The sequence below is a fragment of the Cyprinodon tularosa genome, unplaced genomic scaffold (genome assembly GCF_016077235.1).
Source record: "Cyprinodon tularosa strain WSP-4 unplaced genomic scaffold, ASM1607723v1 ctg432, whole genome shotgun sequence".
Lineage (NCBI taxonomy): Eukaryota > Metazoa > Chordata > Actinopteri > Cyprinodontiformes > Cyprinodontidae > Cyprinodon > Cyprinodon tularosa.
In genome coordinates, this window is record NW_024039155.1 from 555522 (window position 1) to 578973 (window position 23452).

The window sequence follows — 23452 nt, forward strand, 5'->3', positions numbered from 1 at the left end:
CATTCTTAGCAGCAGAGGCAAGAAACGACTGCTAGACTGCCGGATGAACACCTAGGCATGACTTGTCTTATGTGCGTTTGGAAAATCCAGTGTTGTTGTTTGTTGTTCAAAATGTCCCCTGTATGGACCAACATCAGCAGAAAGACGAAGACACCCAGCTGAAGATGTCTGACATCAGTTTTCGCTTTTTGATTATTTAGTTATACAACATGAATGGGAAGGGAAAATGTGTTGTATTGTGTTGTATTTTAATGAAAGTTGACCATTTTTTAGTATCTGAGTGTTTGATATTAGTTTCTTAATACAAAAGAAAGTACAAGTGTTATTTTTTTTAACATATATTTGTTAATGTATTATTATCCTTGTGTATTATCGATTACACAAGGATAACATCCTTTTATAATCGAAAGGGTGGTCTGTTGTCGGAAAATTTAGATTTCTCTTATTTAATATATTAATTTATCCTATTTAATCACTATAAAAGTTTTCAATCAGTCTGTTTCACCTGCAAGGCCACACAATTCTCTGGTGAGGGTGTTTGTAGACCAGACATAGCTTCTTTCCAAAACAAACCAGATTCTTTGTCAAGGTTTTTTTTTTATAACATGTTACTGTTAACCAAAGTGTCTATAATTTGTTTTGACTCTGACTACTTTCCATTGTTGTAAGTAAGGTAAAAATTAAATTGTCTAGAGCTGTTTTAAAAGAAATTTCTTAAAATAAATCTGTCTTAGTCTAAGGTGGAAGGAACGCTGCTCATGCAGAACAGGGCTGAATGCTATGCCATAAGGGCTTTATGATGACTGTTCTCTCTTTGCAAAGATATGTTATGATTAATAAAGTGCCGACTAAATGAAATCCATCGATCTCCATTTATTTAACTAGGGTGAATAGTTGAATACTTTTTTCCCACTACAGCGAGCAGCTACGGAAGGGTATTGCTGTCACTTGAGAACAAATTTTTGCTAAATATATTGTATAAACGTAATAATTATACTGTATAAATGTGATAGTATACCGGTACTGTATAAACGAGATAATTATGTTGTATAAATGTTATAATTATAATGTATAAACGTGATAAATATATTGTATAAAAATAATAATTATATTGTATAAACATGATAATTATATTGCATAAATGTGATAGTATATTGTGTTAACATGATAATTATGTTGTATAAACATAATTATATTGTATAAAGGGGATAATTAAATTGTATATTCAGGATACTATGTTGTATAAACGAGATAATTATATTGTATAAACATGATAATTATATTGTATAAACATGATAGTATATTGTATAAACGTGATAATTATATTGTTTATACATGATCATTATATTACATAAACATGATAATTATATTGTATAAATGCGATAATTATAATGTAGGGGAGACCGGGTATGGTTGTAACATAGGGAGAGTTGTAACACAAGCAGTTCCACTGATCAGGGATAAGGTAGGAGTCACATGATCATTTTAGTGTTTACCCGCTTCCTCCCCTATCCCATATTGTGATCGTCAAGGCTGGAAACAGGAACATCCAGATACTAAAGAGAAAAAACTGATTTTGAGGTAAGAAAGTAAATTTTTTGACCATGACCAGTGTTGGGAAAGTTCTCTTTCTACGTGAACTAGTTCAAAGTTCAGTTCACACATTTTAAAATGAACTAGTTCAGTTCATAGTTCACAATTCCAAAAAACGAACTAGTTCATAGTTCTTTTTTTTTCTTTTTTTTTTCATATATTGCTCAATTACACCATATCCTACTGTAGAACCACAGACAGCAATTATTTTATCAGTTGTAACCCTGAAACTGTGCGTCATTTTCATCTTCATATCCAGTTTTGAATCCTTATCCAACCAGGGTTTACATTAGCATTGAGGGGACAGCATTTCCCCATTGTTGCTTTAATGCTTTGTTGCTGTCCATTCACTTCACACTAGTAGCAGCTGCAGCTTTCACCCCTACAGTATATTCTCAAAAACATCAGGAAAAATGTGCTGCTTGAATGGTCTTTTTTATGAGTAATTATTAAAAGAAAAATAGGAAAGTAGTCTTTAAGGTGCAAATGTTTTTTTTTTTTTTTTTTTTATAATTTTTTCCATTTGAAATTCCATTTCAATACATACTAAAAAGGAATCCTGGAAAATTATACCAGGCAGGTTTAACAAACAAGTTACATGGATAGTAAAACCCTCAAGAACAGGGGTCTTCTTTTCCAGACCAAGGACCCCCAAACTAATGGCGAGATGGAGCGGGGACCCCCTATTTATATATATTGTATGAAATTTTGTCCTATAGTCACTCTATTACAGATGGAGTAATGTAAAGAAATTAATTTCTCCCTGGGATTATTAAAGTTTTTCTGATTCTGATTCCTGGTTGTTGTGAAGGAAACGGTGCCCAGCTTGACAGAGCTCCTGTGTGTCGCTGAATGTGAGCATTGATGACTGAAAGACATCTTCTGCCTCCATTTATCTGTTTACTACAGTGCGTTGATTTCATGTTAATGAGTATTTAAAGACATTTCAGTAGTGGGGGGAAAAAATGCAGGGGGGGAATATAAAAATATCAACTAACCATGCAGACCCTCATGCAGTACCTCCGTAGACCCCCTAGGGGTCGCGGATCCCCTGTTGAAGACCTCCGCTCAAGAAGATTTTACTAACACAAACTGAGGGACCAGGCTGAGGTAGGAATTTAAGGTTACTGAAGTGCGGATTTTTTTACTGAAAGCCGGCGGGCAAACTTGTTGCCATCATCCTCACCGACCACCTGGTCATAAAGCTGTTTTAAGTCGCCTCCATGCTGCTGTTGCTTCCACGCTGCATTTTGTTTTGATGACGCACGCGGCTGTAGGCTACGACACTGGTAGCTGGTGTTGCCAGATTGGGTGTTTTTCCCGCTACATATTAAGGCCTGTTTACGGTGTGATTTAGCCGGGGTTTCGCCTGGAGGGCTTTATAGAAATCTGGCAACCTATTGAACGGAGCTGAACTGAGAGAGCGTGCCGTTCACAGATGCCAGAATGAACGAGTTCACAATAACGTTCACTAGGCAATAATGCAGTACGTTCAGTTCACGTTCGCCCAAAATATGAACGAGTTCATGAACTTTCGTTCAATGAACGCGTTCAGGCACAACACTGACCAGGACTATATTTTGTCTAGTACTTATACTGTTGCAGATAAAACCATATTACTCACATTAGATGAGAGTGTAATTACTCAGGAAAATGTGATTCATTTTCCCTGCTAAATTCTAACCGCTATGCTTCTACAGCTAGCTAAACATGACTGACAGGGTCAGGGTGGGTTGTAACACATCTTTAAAAAGTGTTACAACCATCCACTTACATACAACTAAGAACATTTTGATTTTAATAATATATTTACAAAATAGACAGACAGATAGAGGTGTGCATGCAGATGTTTTAAAAAAGGCATCTGATGAGGTCACAAAAAAGAGCAAGTCAGTCAGATCAGTTGCGAAGATGCATGGAATCTGCCATGTAACACTGAGCAGATACTGCAAATCACTGCAGAAGATGAGAGAACAGGGGTCCAGTGATCTTCCCAGTGTAGGGTATTGGTGCAGCAACAAAGTCTTCTCTGAGGTGCAGGAGGAAGTGTTGGCTGACTATTTGACTCAGGCAGCAGACCTGTATTATGGACTGACTTCACGTGAGGTAAGCATATGACAGGTTAATCATTGGAGAAGAATTGATACCAGCGTAGGTGTTAGACAACTTCAAAAACTTTTTGTGTCTATGTACTCAGATATTGTGGGTAAAATGTGCCCTATGAAGCCTCCGGGCCCAACAAGTCTGCACTCCTGGGCTACCATCATTCATTTGTCGCCACTGTGACTCTGATTAAGGATACACAAACATAGACACACACACAAGCACACACTGACATTGGTTTTTGTTAGACCTACATGTTTGTTCAGTTTTCATTAAGCATACATTATACATGTTAAGGAAGTTTGTTCCAGTAGAATTATTTACACACATGAACACACACAAACAGAGTATATTTGACTTATGGTCAGTCACAGAGAGAGAGAGACATTGTTCTTGTATTGTCCTTTTAATTCAGTGAACCTCTTTTTGAAGCAGATCACATGGTGTGGCCTCTGTTTTTACTTCTTTTGTCTAATTATTACAACTTACCCCAGCAGGTGTGTTACAACCTACCCCGGTAGCGGGGGTAGGTTGTAACAGTATTTGACATGAACTCATGAAGTCTGAAATATTCTCGCAGAGGTTTGAATTGGTGCCATCTGTAGTAAACAAATGTGGGTATTTTGTATAAATGTTTAAAAAACTCTAGCTCAAATATTCTGTGAGTTATAGGTGCTGGAGCAAGTGTCACAACCATACCAGGTCTCCCCTATAACCGTGATAATTATAATGTATAAACATAATGATAAAATTATATTGCATAATATATATATATAGTTATATTGTATAAACTTGATAGTATATTGTTTAAACATAATTCTATTGTATAAAATGTGATAATTACATTGTATAAATGTGATAATTATATTGTATAAATGTGATAGGTATATTGTTTATACGTGATCATTATACTATATTGTCAGGATTTTTCTCTGATGAAGCCAGAATGCACACCACACACACACAGAGCTAGTTTTGAAGGTTTATTGAAAGTAATGAGTTGATAATGAAGGTAACCAGAGGCTGTACCGGACTAGAACTGGAGGTGTAGATGGGAGCTGGTGCTGGAGAACCGGAGAGAATACTCGGAGGGCTGTTGTTGAACCGAAGGAGCAGCTTAAGTGAGTTCCTTGGATGGGGTCCTGCAGAAGTAACCTGGAAAGCAGCATGAAGAGAGTCCATGGATGGTTCGAGATGAGCACTGAGTGCGCATCAGCTGCAGTAATCCACAGAGAGACAGAGAGAGTGCTTGGAGAGACAGAGGCTGAAGTAATCCGCTGGACAAATGAGAGAGTTCTTGGTGAAGCAGTCTGCAATAAATCCACAGGACCACAGAGAGTGTTCTAGAAGATGCTGAGCTGCTGTAAATCCCCAGGTGCAGAAGAGAGAGTTCCCAGGGCAGAAGGCAAAAGATCCAGCAGCACAGCAACGGAAGCACAGAACCTGAGTGACGAGGTGTTGGGTTAGTAGTGACTGAATACGAACCGGTGGGTAAGAGCTAACTGAGGGAGGTTTTTGTATAGAGGCTGGCAGGTGGAGTGAGTATTGACTAACTGGTGCTTAACAGGTGTGATTAATTATTAGTGGAGGCCTAGCTGTGTGAGAGGAGGTGCTGGAATATAACAGGAGGTGATAGCCAGGCCAAAACTGAACCATGATATCACATCCCCTTAAGGCTGGTTACCAGACGGCCTCAAAATAAACTCAAAACAACCGGCTCAGGACGGAGGGATAGAGTTTAACAAAAAACTACCCGACCAGGGCGAACTAAAGGAGATAAGGATCACTGGAGATCCTGGGAAATTAAAGAACGCTGAGGATCCCAGGAGACTAAAAAACGCTGGAGAATTAAAGAGCGTCTGAAAACACTAGGAAACTACAAATTAGAGCAATTTGCAAATCAGAGCAAATTTAAAAGATTGGATGCAAACTATTGATACTTCAACAGACCAGGAAGCAGATTTCTCATCTCCATCAGAAACCGCACATAGACTGGATGCTGGTGGGGATTTTTTTAATATATCATATTAAATTAAGCATTCATTTCTGCGTGTTTCGCTCCTACAAATTTTATGATAATATCGCGCATGCTCTCCTCGAGCTCCGAGGATAAGTGGGAGCGCAGCAATACGGGAGGAACAACGGAGGCTGTAGGCTTTGCACATGAGGTCTGGAGAGCTGCGGGGCTGATTGGTGACGGAGAATGTGGGATTTCGGGGTAACAGGAGAAGCAGCGCACTGCTGCCCTGAAGTTGGTACGCCCTCAATCTATAAAAATCCATGATTATGTGTTTTCTCTTCGGGTTGTCCAGCTTCTCTCTCTTCCCATTTGGGGTCAACACCTTTCTTATTTGTGACCCTTTGAAACAAAAAAATCATTATATATTATACATTATTATTATTACTATATTATTATAGTGTCACTATAAAGACCAGGCAAGTTCTTGGTTTTCGAATGTTGATTTATTTTCTATTTTATATATATATATTTTCTAAATGTCCAGGGTTTTTAATAGCTTTTAGGTCATAATTTGATTAATTTCACCTTAGCTTGATTTCAACCATGGTAAACCGTTGCTTTATTGTGGGCTGTAACAGCGCAATACATGATCGCCATGGGAAAAACATAGAAAATGGGTTAACCCTCTACCGCTTTCCTGCCTGGAGGCGCAATCACGGAGACCAAGTGTCAGAGATAACAAAGAGTCGTTGGCCAGCTTGGATCGCTGCTGTAAGACGACCGAACATAACTTTCCACAGTATCCCCATGTCAATGAGAGTGTGTTCCCTGCATTTTCATTCTGGTAAGTTAAAGATGCACGGTTTTATTTTATAATACTCAAATACATGAAAAACCCGGAGGGTTTAGGGAGGGTTGGCAGGTAACGTTACTAACTACTAGGGTTGTCAAAAGTATTGATACTCAAAAAAGTATCGATACTGAAACGTTGTATCCGGATACAATACTCGTTTTTAAAAGTATCGATACAGTGCCACCACCAGTGGCACCTAAGCAGTCATTCATCTAAAGTGCAGAATAGAGGAAAATGCACTTTCTGAACACTGTGTGATTGAATAATTCTACGCACTTTTTAGTTTCAGACTTTTTTTGTGACAGGTGCAGCTGCTGAGAATTATTTTTGTTTCTTAACCGGTTTGGCCAGTGTCATTGTTATGTGTGCAAAGCATAGCCAAGGAAGGAACACTTAATTTTAATTTTATACGTTTTTTTTAATCAAGCTTGCTTGATATTGTGCACAGCATGCAAACTTTATTGTATTTATTTATTGTATTTTATTTATTAATGAAAATATTTCTGTAGAATTTTGGAGTCTTTGTTTTTATCCTTGTGGTATCGAAAATGGTATCGAGTATCGAATATTTTCCTTAGTATCGGCATCGAGTTGAAAAGTTTAGTATCGTGACAACCCTACAAACTACACCTTTGAAACACATAGCAGCTAGTTAAAAGTACATTACGTGCGTCAGTGGTTGTTAGCACTAATGGTTAGCAGTTACTAAACTAGCAGGTTCCAGAGCTCGTCTGAGCACAGCTTAACTTTGTACGGATTACTATGTTCCCACTGTTTGCTGGCTTTATGATCTGCAGCTCCTGAACCCTTCCATTTGTGAACTGCACATGAGACTCCAAGGACATGTAGCTTCGGAACTTCGAGTAGCCATCAACATGGCCGCCACGTCCCACAATGCAACGCGGATCCCAAGCCCTATTGTTTTATTACACCTTGTATTCTATTAAGTCATCATTATTAAACAATAATAAGAAATTCATTTAATTTATTATAAGAGGAAACAGTCACAGAGGGCAGTTGCCCTTGGATGACATTCTCAGTTCCCGCACGGACTTGGCATGTAGCACCTTAAAAAAATGTGTAACTATGCGGACAGAACTGCGCAGAAACCATGGTGAGCGAGCAGCTATGGAAGCGTATTGCTGTCACTTTAGAACAGGGGTGCTCAAGTCCAGTCCTCAAGAGCTACTCTCCTGCAACTTTTTGATGCACCCCATTTTTAACACACCTGAGTCAAATGAGTGGCTCGTTACCATGCCACTGCTGGGCTAAATGAGGGTGTGTCACAGAAGAGCTGCATCTAACAGTTACAGGACGGTAGCTCTTGAGGACTGGAGTTGAGCACCCCTGCTTTAGAAAATACATTTTTGCTAAATACATTATATAAAAATGATAATTATATTGTATAAACATAATTATTTAGTATAAACGTGATAATTATATGGTAAAAAAGTGATATTATTTTGGATAAATGTGATATTATATTGCATAAATGTGATCATTATAATGTATAAATGTGATAATTATATTATATAAATGTGATAGTATATTGTATAAACATCGATAATTATATTGTATAAACGTGATAATTAAATTGTATAAATGGGACAGTATATTGTATAAACGTGACTATTATATTGTAGAAACGTGATCATTATATTATAAACTTCATAATTATATTGAATAAATGTGATGATTAAATTGTATAAATGTGATAATTATATTGTATGAACATGATAGCATATTGTATAAACATAATTATTGTTGGGAGCTGGAGAAAATCCCATCTTTCTCCAGCAGAGTCCGCCGTGGATCCTCTGAGGGAGCCTCCTGCACAGCTGCAGCTCATCTAGATCATCAGAGGATCCACTACATAAGCTGTCTTCAGACCTTGCCTCAACGCCGCAGTGTTGTTCCAGTTGGTCAGCGCTAAAGCCTAGATCTTTGAGTATCTCCATGACTTTGAATCCAGGTTGGATTCTAACCACTATCTCTGTGTTTCCAGGAAACCCGTGTCTCCTCCGTGAAAGCTCAGGAAGAGCTAACCTGCCGAGCCGACCCTCTGAGCCAAACCCTGAAGATTCTCTGAGAACCTCCAAGCAGCTCTGGACTAGAGCTGGGAAACCAAAGCTAAGGTCTGTTCAAGCTAGACGTGAGACGCTGAAGCAGCAAACGGACTCTGCTGATAAACACCTCTCCAGAACCAACAGTGACTCTCCCAAAGAGAACCTCAAAAACCCTCAAGGTACTATCAGAACTCACTTGGAAATCAAATCCTGTCAGCAGTCCATAACTGCTCTGTCTCTCACGCAGACTCCGGTGAAACCAGAACCCAGGCCCGAACCAGTCAGCAGTACATTCTGTGTGTTGTGCTTAATAAACTTGTTTAACTTTCATCCTTGTGTCCGTCAGTGGTGTTCTGCATTATTGGGTCTCCATTTGAGAACCCATCATGACAATTATATTGTATACACCTGATAATTATATTGTATAAATGTGATAATTATGTTGTATAAACGTGATAATTATATTGTATAAACGTGATAATTAAATTGTATAAATGGGACAGTATATTGTATAAACCTGACTATTATATTGTAGAAACGTGATCATTATATTGTATAAACTTCATAATTATATTGAATAAATGTGATGATTATATTGTTTAAAGTGATAATTATATTGTATGAACATGATAGCATATTGTATAAACATAATTATATTGTATACACCTGATAATTATATTGTATAAACGTGATAATTATGTTGTATCAACGTGATAATAATATTATACAAACGTGATTATATTGTATAAACGTGATAACTCTATCCAGATGACTAAGAAGGTGCTCCAAGTACGCTTTACTGCTATTCTTTGAAACATGCATGAAGTTGACGCTCCTAGTAAATGTGATGTAAATGATTGCGAATGATTGATCATAACTATCGTAACGTTTTTTATTTATATATATATATATATATATATATATATATATATATATATATATATATATATATATATATATATATATATATATATATATATATATATATCTGCCATGTATGTGTAATAAAAATAATATTTTATTAATTTGTTATTAATTATTATACATTTTTAAAATAAATTTTTTAATTACTGTTTTTATTAATGGGGGCGGGACTTACGGTTGACACTTTGGAATGTGGGCGTGTTTAGGGGATGGTTTAGAACTTTTCCAAGCCTATGACATCACAGACTTCTTCTGGTTTCATTATACAGAACACAAGACACCGGGAGGTTGTCTTATGAGCTTGAAGAAAGGAGGTAACTTATTTTTAACAACTTAATAATGGCTGAAAAAATTTCAGAGATTGTTGAACGAGCTTTTAAGGATGTTGATGAACTACTTAATTTGTGTGAAATATGGAAAGAGGAAGACCGGATTAGAGCAAATACGAACTGTGAGTCATCTGTTTCCAATACATATGAGGAAAAAGTTACATCCTATTTGGGTGATTTTTTTGCACGTAAATTGGCAGCTTTGAAAGCACATCGTCAATTTGAAGAAACTGGGGTTGAACAAGATGTTACCTTTCACAAAAGCAGTAAGGAAGACATTTCTGAGGATAAATTAGACAAATCTGGAGATGAGATTGTTCCAGTAGATGAGGAAATAACAGCGGAGGCAGATCCATCACAAACAAAATCTTCATCTTCTCAGGAAAAATTAGACAAATCTGGAGATGAGATTGTTTTAGTAGATGAGGGAATAACAGCGGAGGCAGATCCATCACAAGCAGAATCTTCATCTTCTGAGGATAAATTTGACAAATCTGGAGATGAGATTGTTCCAGTAGATGAGGAAATTACAGCGGAGGCAGATACATCACTAGCAGAATCTTCATCTTCTGAGGATAAATTAGACAAATCTGGAGATGAGATTGTTCCAGTAGATGAGGAAATTACAGCGGAGGCAGATCCATCACAAGCAGAATCTTCATCTTCTGAGGATAAATTAGACAAATCTGGAGATGAGATTGTTCCAGTAGATGAGGAAATTACAGCGGAGGCAGATCCATCACAAGCAGAATCTTCATCTTCTGAGGATAAATTTGACAAATCTGGAGATGAGATTGTTTTAGTAGATGAGGGAATAACAGCGGAGGCAGATCCATCACTAGCAGAATCTTCATCTTCTGAGGATAAATTAGACAAATCTGGAGATGAGATTGTTCCAGTAGATGAGGAAATAACAGCGGAGGCAGATCCATCACTAGCAGAATCTTCATCTTCTGAGGATAAATTAGACAAATCTGGAGATGAGATTGTTCCAGTAGATGAGGAAATAACAGCGGAGGCAGATCCATCACAAGCAGAATCTTCATCTTCTGAGGATATTATCATCATAGACACTGATGGAACTGGCATAGATAAGAAGTCTGAACTCATTAGCTCAAAGTATGAATATAAGTTGGATTTGAGAAATGTAACACTTTCAGATCTACTGTGTGGTTACCAAAAAGATTCCTCTTCAACAAATTCATATGATCATACAGACTCAAAACGTGAATGCAAATCCAGCATCTGTTCTTCCCAATTGGATTTCAGTGGACTTTGGGATGAAAGTCTTACAAAGACACCTCGTTTTGTGATACCAAACCATCCAAAACTTTTACCAGAAGGTTTTTTATCTAACCTAGACCCAAACTTCCCAGACACAAAGGATAAGATGTTGAAATTTAAACCCTCTAAAACCCTCTTTCAAACGAGGGAAACTGTATTTAAGGGCAGAACAAAACAGATAGTTCTTGAAAATATGAAGAAAAGCTCAGATGTGACATCATACAGAAGAAGTACATGTCTATCTTTGAATTCATCTCTTGTATTAAGTTCCCAAGCAAGTCCTACAATCTTACTAGATCAATGTGCTGAAATATTTACTGACAATGAGGAGCTCAGCACTTGCTACCAAAGTGTTGAGGAGGACACTTTTGCGATCTTTGGGGAGCCAAATATTCGAGAAACATCTCCAAGTCCATCTGCTGTTTTAAGTGATATCTGCCCTGCCAATATAGAGAACATCAGTGAGGTTGGAACGGATGAATTGAAATTGGAGGAGACTGAAAAACCTTTCACGGATCTACTGTGTAAAGAAGAGTCTTCTTTGACAGATTCAAAATCACAAGATGAATGTGCTGAAATATTATCTGACAATGAGGAGCTCAGCACTGACTCTGAGTTGGATTATCATACTGTTTACCAAAGTGTTGAGGATGACTCTTTTGAGACATTTGGGGAGCCAAATATTCGAGAAACCTCTCCAACTCCATCTGCTGTTTTAATTGATATCTGTCCTGTCAATTTAGAGACGATCAGTGAGGTTGGAACGGATGAATTGAAATTGGAGGAGACTGAAAAACCTTTCACGGATCTACTGTGTAAAGAAGAGTCTTCTTTGACGGATTCAAAATCACAAGATGAATGTGCTGAAATATTATCTGATAATGAGGAGCTCATCACAGAGGCCAGGTTAGAAGATTATACTTTCCACAAAAGTGATGAAGATGACACTTCTGAGATATTTGAAGAGTCAAGTATTCCAGAAATATCATCTCGGCCAAGTTCCCAAGCAACATCTACATTACCATCAGCTTCAAAGGAACTTTGCTCCTTCCTTGTAGACACAATCACTGAGGTAGACAATGAAGAAAGGAAATTAGGTGCGACTAGTGTCTGCAAATTAGAAAAGACCAAAACACTGGATGAACACTGTGTGCCTCCACCCATAATAGCAGAATCAGACCTCAGTTTTTTCAATGCAGATTCAGTAACTGAGGAAGAAATTGGAGGATCTAAACCAGAAGACACTCAGACGGAGCTAATCTCCAGACTTCATGCTCTGGATCTGGATTCGTCTGAACAAAGTAGTGATAAAGAGAAATTAATCAAGACCATGGGCTCACTGATTAAAGTGAAACCTTGCAATGTGCCCTCACCTCAGACTGAACCGAAAAACACAACATCAGCTGCAACAGAAGCAGACCTTAGCTCTATTAATACAAAATCAAAGAGTGAGGAAGAAATTGAAGGATTTGAACCAGAGGAGGTTAAAAGAGTGTTCAAACCTACCAGTATGATCGCCTTACCCATAAAAGGAGAGCATACTGGACAGAAGCCTATTCAAATGGATGTGGATGTTTACAACAAAATTGCATCTATGACAGCAAAACAATTGGATCTCTTTGAACAATCAGTGATTGATGAAATGGTAAGAACCTTTGACAATTTTGCCAAAAAAGCAAATATTCCTGCTGCAGCTCACAAGCAATTGGATATCACCAAAGACACAATGATTGCTGACATAGAACTCCTCTTTAAAGACATTACAAAACACACGCTGCTTAAGAGCTCCTCCTTGGTATATGAGACAGCATTTGCAGAACCATTGGATCTCTTTAAACAATCAGTGATTAATGAAATGGTAAGAACCTTTGACAATGTTGCCAAAAAAGCAAATATTCCTGCTGCAGCTTACAAGCAATTAGATATTTCCAAAGACACAATGATTGCAGACATAGAACTCCTCTTTGAAGACCTTAAAAAACACATACACATGCTGATTAAGAGCTCCTCCCCGGTATATGAGACAGCAAAGGATCCTGATACAGTGACTCAAAGAGAATCTTCTTCAACCACATGTTTCCCTGTACTAAACAACTGCTTTGGGAGATATTTCTCTCGCATCAAAAGATGGTGGAACATTTGCTTTAAAAAGAAAAACAAAGTTGCACCAATGGAGGGCTGGCAGTCATAAAAAGCTTCTTAATTCCTTTTTATCTTCTTCTTAACTCTTCTTAACTCCTTATCTCCTCCTTAACTCTTTTTAACTCCTTTTTAATTCTCTCTCTCTCTCTCTCTCTCTCTCTCTCTATATATATATATATATATATATATATATATATATATATATATATATATATATATATATATATATATATATATATATATATATATATATATATATATATATATATATATATACATACATATATATATATATATATATATATATATATATATATATACACATATATTTACATACTAAAAAAGCTAACTCAAAGCCCTATAACAAACTAATTGGGGCTGCACGGTGGAGCACTATTTAGGAAACAGGCACACCGTGAAGTATGGGTTCTCTCCGGGCACTCCGGCTACCCCATACACCAGTATAAAATGGTATATATATATATATATATATATATATATATATATATATATATATATATATATATATATATATATATATATATATATATATATATATATATGCGTATATACAAATATATATATATATATATATATATATATATATAAATATACATAATAAAAAAGCTAATTCAAAGCCCTATAACAAATTCATTGGGGCTGCACGGTGGAGCACTATTTAGGAAACAGGCACGCCGTGAAGTATGGGTTCTCTCAGGGTACTCTGGCTACCCCATACGCCAGTAGCAAATGGTAAACCATTTCATAAGCTTCGCTACCTCATTAAAGAAAAAAAAAAAGCAAAACAATTATAAATCAAAAAACAAAACCATTCTAAAACTACAAAACCTGATTTCAATTATAATGGAAAAGCTAACCCAAAGGGCAATACCAAAATACATGTTATGTTAAAAAAAAAAAAAACAGGCGTATTCTACTAAGCAAAGCACCACTTAATGAGTCTGTGCAGCATCTCAAACTAGAACACATAAAGAGATGCACATATGCCTATTTAAAAAATATAGTGAGATCTACATCTAAAGGAAAGAAAAACATCAATAAACGCTGTGGGATGGTTTATATGCTGACTGAGACAGTTAGAGGTGATTGTCAGAGTGACCTCGAATTTATTTTGTAAAAAAAAATAGATTGAATTTTTCCCTTCCTAAAAATAGAAAGTGTGCTAAACTATAATGTGTTAAAGGATAAAAATGTATTTCCTGAGAAAATAAATGCCTTATATTCCTTTCTGTTTTATCACTTGTCTGTGCCCGATCTGTACGCGAAATAAACTCCTATGCTACGTCTGGGTGCTAACTTTTTTAGCTATGGATTTAAACATAAATCTAGTCTTTTTGAGTTTTATGTTTTCCTTTTCGTGTTAACCCTTTGGTATATAGTGTGTAACCTAAAGAAAGAAACAACTAAAATGCAGATAAACATTGTTTAATCATATATTGCGCAACTACTCTGAGCATGTGCGATATGACGTAAGACAAGCAGAGGAGAAAATGCAAAAAATGCTACAAAGTGTCTAAGAAAGGTCATAAAACATTTGTTACATTCCTTAATAAGTTAAGGACATAAATAAGTCATTTTAGTACTATGATTAAATTACTTATGGTGACCTGGATGCAGGGGCGCCGCGATTCTAAGGACCCTTGACTGAGAAAAGAATCACCCATCCATCATCTGACAGACGGGAGCTGGTGGGCGAGCCCTGGTCAGAGACACACACACACCTAAGGAGAATTAGAGAAGCCACTTAACCTAACAGTCATGTTTTTGGACTCTGGGAGGAAGCCGGAGTACCCGGAGAGAACCCACGCATACTCAGGGAGAACATGCAAACTCCAAGCAGAAAGACCCATGGCTGGGAATCAAACTCAGAACCATCTGGCTGCAAGGCAGCAGTGCTACCCACTGCACCACTGAGCAGCCCAGAAGAGAACATTTTTAAATATAAAAAGAAAATCCATAAAATAAATCAGTAACTTAAATAATCCTCATATTCTCCTTCATTTTTCAGTAGTAAACAGGGAAACAAAGCATGAATTTATTGACACCCCCTCCCATGAAATTGCAAAAAATGATTTAATCTTCAGGTCCTGCATCGGGCAGTTCGCTGGTACCGGGGCTTAAATGCTTAAATAAAATAAGTAGCAGTGTGGTTAAAAACGTCTGTGGCTGAAAAACACAGCGCTCCAAAGTCTGGGTTTCAAAAAGGAACGGAAAGGAAAGAGAAAGAGGACAGGGGGAGAAGGCTACCGATACCTTGAGCCAGTTTTTCCCCCTCTTGTTTTTTTCAGAAAGGTTTGTTAACTGAATAGTTCAAATTAATGATAGATTATTAACCTGTTGAGTAAAATAAGATAGCTATGTGCTAGGTATAGGTACTTAGTTATTCACCCTGAATGTCAGAGGGCAATCACACCTTTAAATTACAACCATTTAAAGACATCTATAAATCTTGACCATTCTCATGAGCCGTCTGAAGCAGCCACAATAAAAAATACATGTTTTGTCATTACACGTACAGATTAATGAAAAATAAGCTCCCAGGGCCAGCATAAACATAATTTGTCCTTAAATAAAGTTAAAGTGAAACCTAATAGGAATATATTTTCACAATCCTTAACCTATTTTTTTATGTGTATATGGTTAGAGCTGTGTTTTTTCTTTCAAATAAGATGTTGTTATTTTGATAGGATGTAAATTTAAAGTTAATGTATATTTAACTTTTTCTTGTTCTGATAATTTTCCTTCATAGAAATATTACATAAAAAATTACATTGACATTGTAAATGATACTCTTCGGTGCATCTTTATAGGAGCTTTAAAGCATCTTGCATAATGTTTTTTTGGGGGGTGTATCCAATATCAATGTCCTTCTTGGGGCCCAAAACTCCTGGCGCCCCCCCGCCTGGATGAATTATCGGTTGCCATGCACATATGAGTTGATGGTATAGATTGTGCTTCCGGGATGAATTGGGTAATGATACCGACTTATATAGACCTGGGGTCTATATAAGTCGGTTTGAGTTTGAGTTTCAATGAGTGCTAAATGCTGTGACCTCGTCCGACACAATTTTTTTTGTGTGTTCTGGCCTTAATAATGTTAGTTAGGAATGTTTTCTTCAACCAATCGGATTTTAGATATGCCCCTCAGGGCCAGCTAGAGCGTCCAACACTACGTCACCATTTTCTGTCCTCTGATTGGTCAGTTAGAGCAAAATGCAAAATGTTCACAGCCAGGGTTCTGGCCTCAATCTGTTGTATCTGGTAATTAGATGTATATTGAATGTTTTTTTTTTTTTTTACAGTGTCCTGTCTGGCGATGTGGAAATAAGAATAATTGTCTTGATGCCAAAGAGAGCCCAACAGATTTTACTCTCACAAGTGGAGCAGTACGGCTATAGCCATAGTGTTCCGCTCGTTTCATGCATATAAATTGCTTTATTATAATTATGCAGGGAGTTTTACAGATTATATGGACACTGCAATGTAAGTAGAACAGAAGAGGTAAAACCTGAAAAAAAACGAGAAAAGATGAAAGAGGAGATAAAAGGAAGATAATGATAAAACATTTTTAGTCTGCTTCACCATCTCCAAAGAGATGTAAAAAGAACAGCACAACCAACAGATATGGTACGAGACATACAATAAAGTAACACCTAGATACTATCGCTGAAGTAGTATTATTTAATCTGACATGTACTCTGTGTTACCTGAAGATAAGAATATGGGCTTTCTGTATGGAAGTGAATCTCTGAGTACCTCTAACCAAGCACCTGTAGTTGTTTGTGAGCGTGCAGAGGCGCATATTGAATGTCAACGGCTCCTGGTGTTGTAAATGTGGTGGAGCTGTGGTTATAGCGCAGAGGTTTGCCATTGACTTAACTGGGCTTCTTGTTTAATCGACCTCTGTATTCACCCTCATGCTGATCTTCCTCTGGGTTATACCTATGCTTGATAAAGCTCATATTTAGAAATATTGTGCTAGTCTTGTAGATACCTGAGATTTACCTGGTTATTAGTATAAGAAATTAAAAAATAAATGAACTAAATGAGTCACGCAATCATATATTCTCTTTACCACCAACAGATGGACTGATGGATCTTTCAGGCTGATTCGGGCTTTCAGAGTAATGTGATAAGCGATTAATTGGTTTAATTATGAATTTATTACTAACTATAACTGGAGGTTATAGTTAATTAATTTATTATTCAAATCAAGGGTAAGCAATAATGTTATATTACATATGGTAATTAAAGTGTTATTAACTCGCTTACCTGTAAGGCTGGACGTCTGGATTGGAAGTTAAAATCCAGTTTGTCTTCACCACCAGTAAATGCCAATAACTTGGATCGAATCCTGACGAATCCGAAATAAGTTCCTGTGCCATATTTCCCCCTCGTTCTGTCATTAGACTATGTAAATTTACTAGTCTGCTCCCGTTACCACTAGCTTGTTGTTGTTGCCATGACAACGTAACTTCCCATGAAATTGATTAAGCCTCAAAATAATGAACTTTAAGTCCAAATACACGTAACAGTAAAATAAAAAAGGACTAAATCTTTTCCCAAAATATTCATAAGAAATTTATAAATTGTGCAAAGTATTTTTAATACATTTTTAAAAATTTATTAAAAATCCCTCTTGCCACTAGGGGGTGCTGCAGCACCATCACTTAGATTTATATAGTCATTTTGTATACACAAGTGTAAACAAAAATGTTTTTCGTTAAGAACAGCTCTCTAGACAATTAAATTTTTTTTTTAAAGTGCGGCCTTGAAACCAGTGAAAAATACATAAAAATCAGTTATATAAACGTATGACTGTATATTTACAGTTCTAACATTTCAGTTTTTTTTTATAATAAAATATAATAAAACACAATAAAATAACCCATTTTACAAAACATTCAGCAGTCTAATGGCATTGTGGAAGATACGGTTGTAGAGTCTGCTGCACATGCATTGGATGCTTCGAAGTCTCTTTCCAGTGGACAGCAGGTAGAACAGTCCATGGTGGGGGTGTGAGGGGTCATTTATGATATTACAAGCTCGGGACACGCAGCACTGAGATGAAATGTCTTTATGGAGGGCAGAGGAGCACCGATGACCCTCTCTGCTGTTCTTACCACTCTTCTCACCTTCTTCCAGTATGTGGCGCTGCACCCTACACACAGTGAGACGGCTGGTCAGAACGCTCTCTATGGTGCTTCTGTAGAAGATGGTGAGGATGGGTGGCCTTGCATCCACAGGGACTGCTGTTGCACTTTTAAAACCTTTAGTGCTCCTTCAGTTAATCCATAAGTTAACTGATACGTTTGGGTCTGGAATGTTTGACCTCTGAAAGGTTCCTTCTGTCCAGCCAACCCATGTTAATTTTCTCTTCTTGTTACTCTTTCTTGGGTTTTCTTTAAATATGTTACATGTTACGGTTCAGTGTTTTTAAAATGGCACATAGTATTGAGTAGTGTTACAAAAGGATGTGCTAAACAATGTAGCACATGTTGACTGGGACAGTTGGGTCTCAATAGTTTGCATTTACCTAGCCCTGTTTGAAGGGCTTTGATCCTGGTACAGGTTAAATAAAACAAAAGTTTTGAATGTTGCATCTGTAATTATTTATACAAATCATAAGTTAGTACAAGTTACAGGATAGTTAGTAGAATAAGGATTTTAAAGTCATTAAAACGTAAATTTAGAAGTTAGGACAACTTACTAGAGAGTTAGTAGAATAAAAAATTTTAAGTTATTACAATGTAAAATTAGAAGTTAGCTCAACTTACAGTTGAGTTCACAAAAATTAGAATTCAGAGTTGAGCAAACTCAAAAGCAAAACTTAAGATATTTAGTAGTGTTGCGCCGATGCCATTTTTTGGCCCCGATACCCGATACCTGGCTGTGCAGTATCGGCCGATACCGATACCATAATAATGTAAAATAATTGCCGTCGTGGCTTTGTCAAGCTGCTGCCTACCTTTGTGAAGCAGGAAAAAATCTAATACAAAGTGAATCCAATATAATAAAAATAAAAAGTTTTTATTGCCTACCAGAAATGGGTGACAATAGTTGAATAAACTTATGGCTCTCAAAAGGGTATCGGTGCCCTATTAGTTGGTACTCGCCGATACCGATACTGATACCACCATTTTAGGGCAGTATCGGGGCCCCGTCCGATACTGGTAGCGGTATCGGTGCAACACTAATATTTAGTTTAATTGGCCAACTTAAAATTTTATCGAAGTTTGTTCCCTTGAAATTTTGAGTTCATCCAACTTTTTTTTTTGTTTTTTTTACAGTGAACAGGCTTCCCTGGCTCTGCACTTTATTGTGAAAACTCAGTGTTGTAACAGTTTCTGTAAATGATAACAATAAACAGTATATTTAAACATCAAATCTTCATAGCAAATTCAATTAAAAAAATAATCACATGGTCTGTTCATAGTCATAATCACTCAAAGAAAACATGGAGCATCATCCAACAGCACCATTGGTTTTATGCGCACATTATACCAATGAGTACCAAACAGCTGGGCCAGCAACCAACGAGTATTTTGCAACTCGATTAATCGCTCAATTATTTTCTTGATTAATAATTGTATAGCAAAACATTCCTTAAAGAAGAATTTTTATTAAATTAAACCGGATGAAACTAAAATGATTTTACTTGAGGAGTTCTGGATAGGGCATATTAAATTACAAAAAAGCTTTTTATATCATAAATGCAAAATGCTTATATATTTTTTTGAATTTTGGTATAACTGCTGCTCAATGGTTGGTTGATCTATTACCTGAAGGCATGTTTTACAGTGTCTTAACTCAAGTTAACGATTAATGGATTACTATATTAGTTGATGATTATTTCAACAATCGATTGTTTCAGTCCAACAAACAGCGCATTGTTCCTTCGACTCCCCTCATGGAGTAGGTAACTAGCGTACTGCAGAAGCACTGCAGCCTTCCATAAAATTACAATATATTCATTTTTGTCTTAAAATATTGTTGTTGTTTTGTTTTTTATTGATTTCATTCCTTTATTCTTTAGACCTTAACCATTTTTACAATTCTTTCATAGATACAAGCAAGGACAAAATGATCAAATAATACACATACTTTTAATGATTTGCATTAGAAAAAAAGACCTTGATTTATAAAAACTGCATTTAATTTAGTTTGTAGAGATTAAACTGAACTTTTTAGCATATTTTCGGATTACTATATGGTTTTAATAGTTCTACCCAGTGAGCAATCACAGAAAAAAAACGTTTAACCAGATTATTTGTTCATAGTGTATATATAGTCTTTATCTGGGAATAGATAAGCGCTTAGCTAAATCTATTACATAGTTATTAAAGAACTAATCAATGGAGGGAAAGAGATTACATTTTTAAACAAACGTTACAGGGCAGGCATTCTTCATTTCAATGCAAAATTATAACTTTATGCAGGTTATGCTCTAAAATAAGATGATTAAATCACAGATCATGCTTGGATGTAAGGTTATAAAAAACATCAAAAGTAAATTGGAAGCGTTCCAAATAATTTCATGACTAGATATGTATCATTTAATTTCCAAAACATATTCCAAAGAATAAGAACAGGTTCTCTTATTTCCTCCTTTTGAAGCTCAAGCGACCAGACATCAGTTATTTTGTGGTAAAAAAACAAACAAAAAACAACCAGATAAATTAAAACTCTCAACAGGACTTTTGGATCAATAATGTATTATTTCTTCAAAATATCTGTTTCCTTGCTCATGTTTCCATCTCATCTTCCTTGGGGTCAACAGTAAGATGTATAATGCGGGTAGGAAAAGACCTCCAGACGTTTGGCTGAATCCGGAAAATTTTATCCCTGCCAAACTCATTACTCAATGGAAATGAACATGAATGACACTAGTTAATTAATTATTATTTAATAAGTTGAACCCTCCAAAAAAAAAAAAAAGTGAGTCACATAAATGTAGTGAACTGCTGAAGCGCTCCATCATATAAGCCGAAACAAATGAAGATGCATAAATTTAGATGCATCACATTTTTTTTTTTTTTTTTTACTGTGTTGGGCTGCTTATATGTGCTTATAAATATGTATAGCTCATATGATGGAAAGAAACCTTCAGAGATTCTTATGCCAGATCTATTCAACTGCACCCATGATGGCGCTGATGCTCTACAACTTTGGCTTAAGTGACTTTACCCGATTAGGATGGAGCCATTGACTCTGAAAGTTGGGATTATGACCCCACTGGAGGTCCTTAATGGTTATGGGGTCTTGATACCCACTACAAAGAAGTAAACAAACATGTTAAAATATTTAAAATTTATAAAAGCATCACTTACAATGTGAGTAAAACTGATTGACTGAGAATTTTCATGGCCATACTTAGGTGGTTGATGTACTTTCTTCATTTTCTAACAACTGTACACATTTTTGAATACTTAATAGTTTGAGCTGTACTTACAGTGAGGAAAATGAGTATTTGAACATCCTGCTTTTTTGCAAGTTCTCCCGATTAGAAACAGCTCTATTTTGGTCTCATCTGACCACATGACTTTTCCACCATGACTCCTCTGGATCATCCAAATGCTAATTGGTAAACTTAAGACAAGCCTGGACATGTTCTGGTTTAAGCAGGGGAACCTACCGTGATGATTTCAAAGCATGACGTCTTAGTGTATTACCAACAGTAAGCTTGGAAACGGTGGTCCCAGCTCTGTTCGGGTCATTGACCAGCTCCCCCTGTGTAGTTCTGAGCTGATTTCTCACCTTTCTTAGGATCATTGAGACCCCATGAGGTGAGATCTTGCATGGAGCCCCAGAGGGAGACTGAAAGTCATGTTTAGCTTCTTCCATTTTTTTAATGATTGCACCAACAGTGGACCATTTTTCACCGAGCTGCTTGGCAATTTCTTCATAACCATTTCCAGCCTTGTGGAGGTGTACAATTTAGTCTCTAGTGTATTTGGACAGGTGTTTGGTCTTGGCCATGTTAGATGTTGGATTCTTACTGATTGTATGGAGAGGACAGCTGGAAATGGAGAGGAGGTGGACATTTTGAAGGCAGACTAACCGGTCTTTGAGGGTCAGAATTCTAGCTGATAGACAGGTGTTTAAAACACCTATTGGCAGCTATATCATACATAGTTTTAAAATCCTTTATTGTGATTTTTAGATTATGTCTCTCACAGTGGACATGCATCTACGATGGAAGGAGTTTGTCCTGCAACTGAAGGGTTGTCAGTTCAAGCCCTAGCTCCGGCTTTCAGTGTCGTTATGTTCATGGGGCCCTTCACCCCGCCCCCTACCGATGTTGGTTGGAGGGACTGTTGGCGCAGTCTGTTCGGCAGCTATGGCTACTATGTAGCTTGCCACCAGTGAGTGTGTGAGTGAATGTGGTGTAAAGAGCTTTGATCAAGTCCTCTGACTTCAAAAAGTGCTATATAAGTACAGGCAATTTATTTATTTATTTATTTTATACACAGCTTCAACCAAAAGAGAGATCCAAAGTTGGTTTATTTTAATTTAAAATGAGGATTATATTGTTATCTATACCCCAATGAATTGTTCTACTTCTATGTTGAATGGTGGATTGCAAACAGCTTAGAGGTGCGTACCGCCACCTACTGTACATGAGTATGTAGCTCATAATTCCACCTACTATATTCTATTTTTTATTTTTGTGTTATGTAATTATAAAAACAATGCTTTATAAATAACCAAATTTTCTTCCCTATCTCCATCTGTCACTAAAATTCATTTAATACTCCAATCTCTCCCCTTTTCCATAATTACTCATCCTCTCTCTTTCAGGTGCATATTTAATGCAATACATCAAAACATGATCCACATTTTCTTTTCTTTCACAACCCTCACATAAATCATTATTTCTCTTCCCTAGTACAAACAAAAACTCATTCAAGTAGGTGTCACCAGTTCTTAATCTAGTATAAATTATCTCTTCCCTTCTGTTTCTTTCTCCACAATTTTTGTACAATTACAGATTTTTGAACCCTATATAATCTTCTTCCTTTCTTATCTTCATCCCATATCTTTTGCCAAAATTCTGTTTCTTTCTTTTTAATGATTGATTTACCTTCCCCTTTATATCCCAATGAAGCTTTAATTGATGCTTTATATCGTGTGACCTGAAGAGGGCAGCAATGCGCTAATTGTGCATGGGACTGCC